At 33.5% G+C, this 9,016-nt stretch overlaps 1 non-coding gene across 1 annotated transcript; it reads right to left on the reverse strand.

Annotated features, from left to right (window-relative positions):
* Window positions 1-495: 495 nt before the first annotated feature.
* On the reverse strand, window positions 496-604 carry LOC149147677 (U6 spliceosomal RNA). The gene has a single exon (XR_016263864.1). It is a non-coding gene; the product is annotated as a U6 spliceosomal RNA (small nuclear RNA).
* Window positions 605-9,016: the final 8,412 nt, after the last annotated feature.

Here is a 9,016-nt window from a genome sequence, read left to right on the forward strand (position 1 = left end):
ACATCATGGAGATGATGGGTATATTACTCATTTACCTGTAGACTTGGTGAGATGCTTAGAGTACAGAGCCATGTCTGCCATAAGTTCGTTTTGTAATCCTTTTGCTGAGCGATGTTCGTTTTGTAATATCTTGTCTGAATGATGTCATTCTCGTGTTTTATAATAAAATCTCCTGGTGATGTTGTTATGAAAATAGAATGCTTCGGTTGCGAGGCCAGGGATTGTTCTTTTTCATGGTTATGGACGAAAATACAGAATAAAGATTCTTAATTGACCATTGGAACAATATATATGCAAATTTAAAATCACATAAAAAAATGTACATAGGATACCTCGTACGTGTTTCTGTTTTCAACAATGTTAATCTTTGGACTTGGTAGAACATAGTCCATCAAATAATTTTCATGAATAGCCACACCATGGTAATTTTAACCAGCCATGAATATTTCGAATAAATCTGAGCAATGCCACTTGTGTGCCCCGCTGGTGCAGAGAAAAGAGATATTATTGGTGCAGATTGAGATCAACATCCTTGAGCAGTTGCCATGCTATTCTTTTCTGTGTCATTCCAATTTTCTCTGTATTATGACTCATGGTTAGTCATGACGAAAATGATACACTAGTAGTCTGTAGGTACAAGCTGTTACTCTCACCAAATATCTAAATTTGAAAAAAACTAACTCTTAATCAAACAAAACAATTTTAATAAAAAATATAATATTATATATAATATATATTTCATCTTATCACAATAAAAATTTTAAACCATCTTTATAATATAAATTTATTATTTTTATCTTTTGCTTTATACCATTTTTATGAAAATATTTAACTATATAAAGGAAAAATAATATATTTAAGATTATATAAGAAATCAAATACTTGTTAATTCAGACAGTGTGCTTATTACCATCTATCGACCAAATATTATCTAAAGTTGAGACAATGTTACCCACCTACCTGCAAAATACACCAGCCATTGGGAATACTTATTAGTTTTCACCCGAAATAAAGAAGCATAACAAAACAACAAAACTTAAACTAATTGATAGGTGGGTCCCCTCTCCACCTGTGTGATAAGAAGCTCACTATGATATTCTATTTTGTTTCTACATCCAAAGGTTGCTATAAAAAATTTAGGATTTCTGATTACAGTTTGTATCATAAGTATGTTGACGTTCGACGTATAGCACAAAGCATTGTGAATGTTTGGAATGAGCAAGTGCTATGACTCATGTAAATTGGGGGATTTTCTAAATTATATCTCACATGGTGTAGTATGGTGTAGTATTATTTAGTATACGGCGATAAAATTTAGCTAGTTTACATTTATAAAGTGGTGTTTATAATTAGTATAATCATATTAATAAATGTGTTTGATATATATTGTAGGTATATAGGTAAAACTCAAATTTTATGGTATTTAATAAATATAAAATTTTGTTTTTTAAATTTTTATAAAAATTATGATAGAAAGAATCACTAATATAAAATTCTCTACCATATTTAAATTTAATAAGATAAGAAATTTTAATTTTAAAATACAAATTTTCATAATTTAATACCTTCCTTCATTAAATATTAACATCATAGAAAATTCTCGGTAAATATATATATGACACTTAAGGATAAGTTCGACAACATCAATATAACCAGTGTTTAATTTGAATGACAGGTTTTCATTCAAAACCTTGAAGGGTTTCATAATAACCTAAATTATTTGTGAATTTCCAATAAAAACTTATAAATTTATATATCGAGACATCTATAAAAAAAAACCTCCTAATAAAGTTTTTGGAAGATGCTACATACTCATCATAATTAAGCATGCAAATTTGAGCAATAACATTTCTCATTTTTCATACCTTGGAAACGTATCAACCATACATTGATCCTAATTATATTTGTAGTTCTAGATGATCAATACTGATGTTAATTAAGCATTTTTGAAAATTCGAATAACAGGAGTTGTTATTTTACGTACCATGCAAAACTATCAACCATACATTGATATATTGAAACTTAATTTAATATGTTGAAAAAATGTAGCAAAAAAGGCTCAATTTCAATTTAGCCTTAGTCGAATTGACTAAATTGAATTTCCACATCAGTAGGACACCTTGGAGGCTGTTAACTACTGTCACATTGATCTTGTCACTTAGTTAGCTCAGTAAATTCGAGTTAGAGGGATTGGAGTTCAATTATGCATGTGTGATTGCTAAATTTTAGTAATCCAGTTCAATTATTTTCAGTTGTAGTTAGTTAACTTGCCTCTAACTATTGCTAGAGTCAATTGAAGGTCAATTATGTAGTGGGACAATAGTCTAACTCGGAGGTATGTTAGTTAGCTAATTAATTAGCCCAAAATAGCTAGTGCATGTAGGGAATTCAAGTTCCTCACCTGAACTGGAGATGCCAAGGCAGTGTAACATAAGTTATTGGCTAGTTTTGAGCATAAAGGTGTGGCATGAGTCATAAGATCAATTCTTGGGAATTGCACAATCAATTTGGAGAAAATTCCAAATTTTTAGGGGCTAATTTCCTCATGATTTTCAAAAGAAAATATGAGGCTTGGTGAGCGAATAATTGGCTAAGTGTTGGCAAGAGTTTGTCAACGAGTAGAGAGAACAATTATTCTTTTGCAAGTTGAGCTCAGAGTTGGAACTAGCATTTGTAATAGTTTCTATATTCACCTAATTAATGTAAAGAGGCTTGAGGGGTTTCTCCTATTTGGTATCCCCTAAAAATCATTGTGTATTTCTGATTTTTATTATTGCATTTATATGCATGTTGTTCTAAATTGTGGTTTCCATTCCACAGATTAGTAGAGTAGAATTGTGTCTCTTGTTTTTCAGTTTGAAATATTGATCAATTGCAATTTATATAAAATTTTTACATATCAAAGCCCTTCAATCACATTAAAACCAATATTTCAAACTTGTCTCTCAAGAATTTCAATTTGGCAGCTTCATATTGACTTTGGCCATACCTTTATAGCTCATCTCCAAAATCTCCCATGTTGTTTTTGCTGAAGACATGATCATAATCTTATGGAACACTACTTGGTCCACTCATCGTTGATAAGTTGCAACGCTTGTGCATTCTTCTTTTTGTTTATCCTTAATTTCTCCCTCTCTGCATGTGTGAGGGCTCATTCTTCTTTTGCATCATTAGGTTATGAAAATCTAACCCTAATGTACTCCTAGACATCATGAGTGTTTAACGTGGTCTTTATATTAGTGACCCACATGTCATAATTCTTCCCTATAAATGATAAAAACTGCGACTCAAAACTTAATGAAACCATATTAAAAAAAATACTCTTAAAAGAACTTCCTTTAACCCCAAAAAAAATAAAAAAATTATAAAAAGTTTTTTCACAAACCCTTTACTTTTTTAATGAGGAAAAACCTAAATTACACTTTATTAAAAAACATATAAATCCCTTTATTAAACTTTATGAACCTTTTTCAACTTTTTCACAAAAGTCTTTTAAAACCTTTATAAAACCCTTCTAATAAAAAGTTTATATGCTTTATAAAAAGTTTTGAATACTATTCACCCACGTGAGTCTTTTATAAAGGCTCAAATACTCGGCAACCAGTAAACCCCATGCTATCGGGCCATAAATGAATGGCAGCTGTATATGCCCACCATTCAATTTTGCTAAGGCCGAAATCGAACGGTGGGCATATACATCCGTCGTTCATTTATGGCCCGATAGCATGGGAAATATGGCTCGCCCAAATACTCAAACCCATGTCATTCTTTAACTTCAAAACTTTTAAACCTTATAAATTCATGCAAAAGACTTTGACTTTTCCTTTTTTAAAATGCACATTGGCTCATCGCACTTTTCGATGGAGGGGAGGTGCGATGAATCACAAGTGTTACCTTAGTAAACACACCTTTTATACATCAAATGGGCAGCAGTCGCACCTTAACTATGCAACCTTTCTGTGATGCGATTTCTTTAAAAAAAATCGCCAGTTTTTTCTAATTGGCTTTCTATTTGTTACAGATTTGTTAGCTCTATAGGCTCCACGAAACTTGTATTCTCTCCTTGGTTTTGATATTAATTTGTTGGAAAGGGAGTGGTAAAAACAAAATAAATTCACACACAAACAATAACACGAGTTGTGGCTTTCGCTATTGATAACACAAGCTTGATGATTACAATGAACCTAATGAGGGGTATTTATAATTTTTGGACTAGCGACTCACTCAAACTAATTTCAACATACACAAAAACACTCTAAATTCGACTTTACCAAAATAACACTAAACTCACTCACACTTGACTTAGTTAACTGACACTCTAAATTTAGAAAAAAAAATTGCATGCACAAGTAATTAGTTATCTTTAACAACATATATTACTCTATATTGTAAGCATATCACCTAGGAACGTAATGCTCCTAGGAGGGAAATGAATGACCCTCTTGCTAATATCACATTGAATCTTTGAATCACAATACCGAAGACTTTTAGCTCATCATTATCAAAAGTTTAAACCATGTAAATGAGCATAATAGGAAATGTGACTTTGCAGGGGCAGTGGGTCTTTGAATTGGCTATACTTCTCAGAAAGGTGTGTTTTCTTATACTTGCAAAGTTCAAATAGAATAACACAGGGAAAATGTAATCGAGGAATAATTAAGAATAGGTTTAACCCATTGCAAGCACAATAAATTGATATTAGATTCACTTAGTTTACTATGTACATGTGTGTTGTGAAGTGCTTGGAACATACCTTAATGATATTTCTTATATGGTGATAAAATTTGGTTGCAAATAATTGGTGTGTCAAACCAAGGCTTTTCACAGGAACTTCGAGTCTTTCCAGTTGGTTCCTCGTATCAAAATAAAGTCAAAACCACTTTCTTTCTAGGTTCAACCGACTACCCAAAGCTTGACCCAACTTTCAAAGGAACGTGGTGTGACTTTACAAACTTACCTACCAATAATTAAACAATTTAAACATCGATTGCAAAATGGTGACATGTGAGGCATATTGATTTTCATATCAACATTACCTTGTGCTTGGTATCAAGTGGATTGTAGTGTATATTAATGTCCCGGTATTTTTTTAGTACCATGTACAATGACAGTTTGATACACATATTTAGAGCAAACCATAAATTTATCAAATATCTTGACGCCTTCAAATCACTGTGACAAAATTCTTCATTTCATAAGTCATTTCATGTGAGTTTATTCGATTCCATTTAATCACCTTTAAAGCAAACAAAAAATGCATAAGAACCATATCAAAACTTTAATTACATCGTAGGCATGCTCTATATTGGAATTGGGCTTGAGGAATTTTCTTTTTTACATAAATGGGTGGACAAGATTTGATTTCAAGAGAGTTTTCTCCGTATAATACATCATCCAACACATGATATGAAAAGTAGCTGAACATGTTTTCAGTTTCAAAACAAAGAATAATAGAGTTAATTTAAAATTGATTTATTTTGCCACCTGTTACCTAAATAATCAATACTTATCACATCTTCATGTATGTTTATTTTTATCTTTATCAGTATGTGATTACACAAATATTGATATCGCACAATTTCTTTGAGTGGATATTTTTCTTTTTATTAAATTGATGAATCCAATTTGATTTTAGCAGAATATTCCTCCAAAGGGTTGTGATTTCATTAAGGATTATCATCTCACACATTACATGGATTAATTTATTAATTTTTATTCACCTCCTCCATCTTCCATTCGCTCGCCATGCTCAATGCTATGGGTGGATGTCTGGGCAATGATTTGTAAGTTTGGATGTGTGGGTAATGGATCGTTTCACTACATTGTGTTTGCACTATCGAGGCATTCAATTTGATGGCCTTGGAACAAACTCTTGAACTTCAACATCTTCAAATGTTGAAGCCAAGAGTATCCTGTCGAAGGTGCTACCTATGTCATTGGGGTAGCGTGGATTAGAAATTACTGATGAAGTCATGGGCTATTAGGAAAGGAACCATGGACGGTGAGAGTCTACGTAACTTATAATTTCTATATTCTTATATTTTTAGTTTATTCTTATCTATATTCCTAGTTTTTGGGCACAACAAGAAATAATAAAAGTAATATACTTTAATGATTTGAATGTTTTCCTAACTTCTAGTAGAAATTATGTGGAAGTTTTCCACTTATTACGTAGAAATTTGATAGAAATTGCAATTGCTCAAGATTTCAAAATGAAAAACAGGAGACACAAGTCTACTCTACTGATCTAAGGAATGGAAACCATAATTTAGAACAACATGCATAGATATGCAATAAGAAAAAACACAAATACACAATTATTCTAGGGGAACCCAACTTGGGAAAACCCCTCAAGCCTCTTTACATTACTCAATTGAATAAAGAAACTATTACAATTTATAGCTCTAACTTTGAGCCTAACATGAAAACTAATAATTTCCCTCTCTTCTCAATGACAAACACTAGCCAACACCTAGCTCATTATTTTGTCACCAAGCCTCCTATTTCCTTGCACAAATCTAGAGGAAATTAACCCTTAAAAAATAGGAATTTCCTCCAAATTAATAATGGAATTCCCAAGGATTGATCTTCTTACTCATGCAACACTAAAAAATAGTCTAAAACTAATTTTACACTTTCTTTCATGTCCACTTTAGTTGAGGAACTTGAATTCCTTACATGCACTAGCTATTTTGGGATGATTTATCAGTTAGCTGATAGATCCTTGAGTTAGACTATTTTCCCACTGCACAACTGACCTTCAACTGACTCTATCAATAGTTAGAGGTCAATCAACTGAATACAACTGAAAATAACTGAACTGGATTGCTAAACTTTAGCAATCACACATGAATAACTGAACTACAAGCCCTCTAACTCAAGTTTACTAAGCTAATTGAGTGACAAGATCCATATCACACTAGTTAACTACCTTCAAGTTGTTTTGATGATGTGGAAATTTTATTTACTCAATTTGAATTTAGCCTTTCTCAAATTGAGTCTTTCTTGCTACATTTTTTCAACACTCCCTCCTAGCAAGAAAGGGATTTTTCAGCACCCCTATCTTGCACCTATGGAATTTGAATTTACCTCTTGAAAATGCCTTTGCCAAGATGTCAACTCTTGCTCCTTAGTTGGAACGTATTGTAAAAAATTAATTCTCCTCTGCACACAGTTGCACAAATAATGGTATTGGATATCAATGTGCTTGGATTTGTTATGAAATAATAGATTCTCATAGAGCTTAATGCAACTCGGATTATCACAATATATCATTTTCGAGTCCATCTCCTAACTAATAATACCCACAAGTATTTTCCTCATCCATATGGCCTCACATGTTTCTTGAATTGTAGCCATGTATTCAACTTCTTTTGAGTTGAGCGCCACAAATCTCTGCTTCCTATTGTATCAGGAAATAGTTTCATACGCAACACTGAAAATAACACCTAAAATAATTTTCTTGTCCGATGGGCTCCCTACCCAATCTTCATCAGTCAAGCCTTGGAGCTTCACTCTCCTTGTCCTCCTGTACCATAATCCATACTTGGCAGTGCCTTGGCGTATTTTAACTCATGCTTTGTTTCCTTTCAATACGTCTTGGTAGGCCTCACCATACCTTGACTTAGTTGGTTCACTGCATAGAAAATTCTAGGTCTTGTGTTCACAAGATACATCAAAGATGCCACAAGTTGCCTATAATAGTAGCATCAAAATATTCACCTCAAGTGGCATTCTCTTTCTTGTAGTTTGTAGCTAGAGGTGTGTCCATGGGATTACAATTTTCCATTTGAAATATCTAAAGTATTTCAGAGTCATACTTCCCCCGAGAAACAAAATTCACCATCACCCTGCCATACTTCCAACCCCAGGAAGTAATGCATTAGGCCCATGTCTTTCATGTCAATTTCCCTTGCAATAGCAAGAGTGGATCATAAACTCATCTCCTTTCAATATTAAATCACCAACACACAAAACAAGAATAAGAAACTCACCATCTACCATAATGTGATAGAGGTTCACATCTGATTCATGTTTAATTAATCCAAATCCACTTAGGTAACTGTCGATCCAAGTATACCATGCTCAACATGCCTATTTGAGACCATACAAATCTCTCTTGATTTTGCACACATGTGACTCTCGATCACATGTCTCAAATCCTTCTGGCTACTCTATGTGAATTTCATCCTCAACAACACCATTGAAAAAGGCAGCCTTCACATCCATCTGGTGGATTTTCTACCCCATCTATGTAACCAATGCTAGAATGGATCTGATTGAGGAATATCTTGCAACTAGTCCAAAAGTTTCCTCACAGTGCACTCCCTCTATTTGGGAGAATCCTTTGGCCAAAAATATGGCCTTCTACTCCTTTATTATCTTGTCATCTGCATGCTTTACTTTTTAGACACATCTTGAACCAACCACTGATTTCCATTTTGGTCTTGGAACCACCTGCCATACATTTTTCTTTGTGATGGATTCATTTTCTTCCCCCATGGCAACAGCCCAAACAAGTTGAGAAATTTCTTCCTCAAATGAATAAATCTTTGCTTCAATGAGATTTTTAATGAGAGCCATGTAACCAGTGTCACTATCAGGTGACCTCCTTTGCCTGCATTGTGATGTGGGGGCTCAAACATTATCCCTTGTATCCTGCAATAATATATCATCTTCTATGGTTCTCTTTCTCCCCTCTCTAGAATATTTAGGTTGAGTGGGTTTCTCCACTCTTCCTCTTATCTTCTCCACTGCATGCGACTACTCCACAACCTTCTGAAGCTCATCTTGAGGATCCTCCTTTGGAGCTAAAATATCCTACTCTGGTGAGATCCTCAGGTCTTGTTCCAAAGAGAATATCACAAACTTCTCCTCATTGAAATTGACATCTCTCCTCACAATTGTCATCCTTAGTAAAGGTAAGTACACACGGTAATTTTGTAGAGTTTTTGTGTGTCCTACAAAAACTCCCAATGTTCTGTAGGCTCAAGATTCTTCCTCGAATCATTGGAGA

This window comes from Pinus tabuliformis, chromosome 9, assembly GCF_031772625.1.
Source record: "Pinus tabuliformis cultivar Carrire ecotype Pingquan chromosome 9, CPIR1, whole genome shotgun sequence".
Taxonomy (NCBI): domain Eukaryota; kingdom Viridiplantae; phylum Streptophyta; class Pinopsida; order Pinales; family Pinaceae; genus Pinus; species Pinus tabuliformis.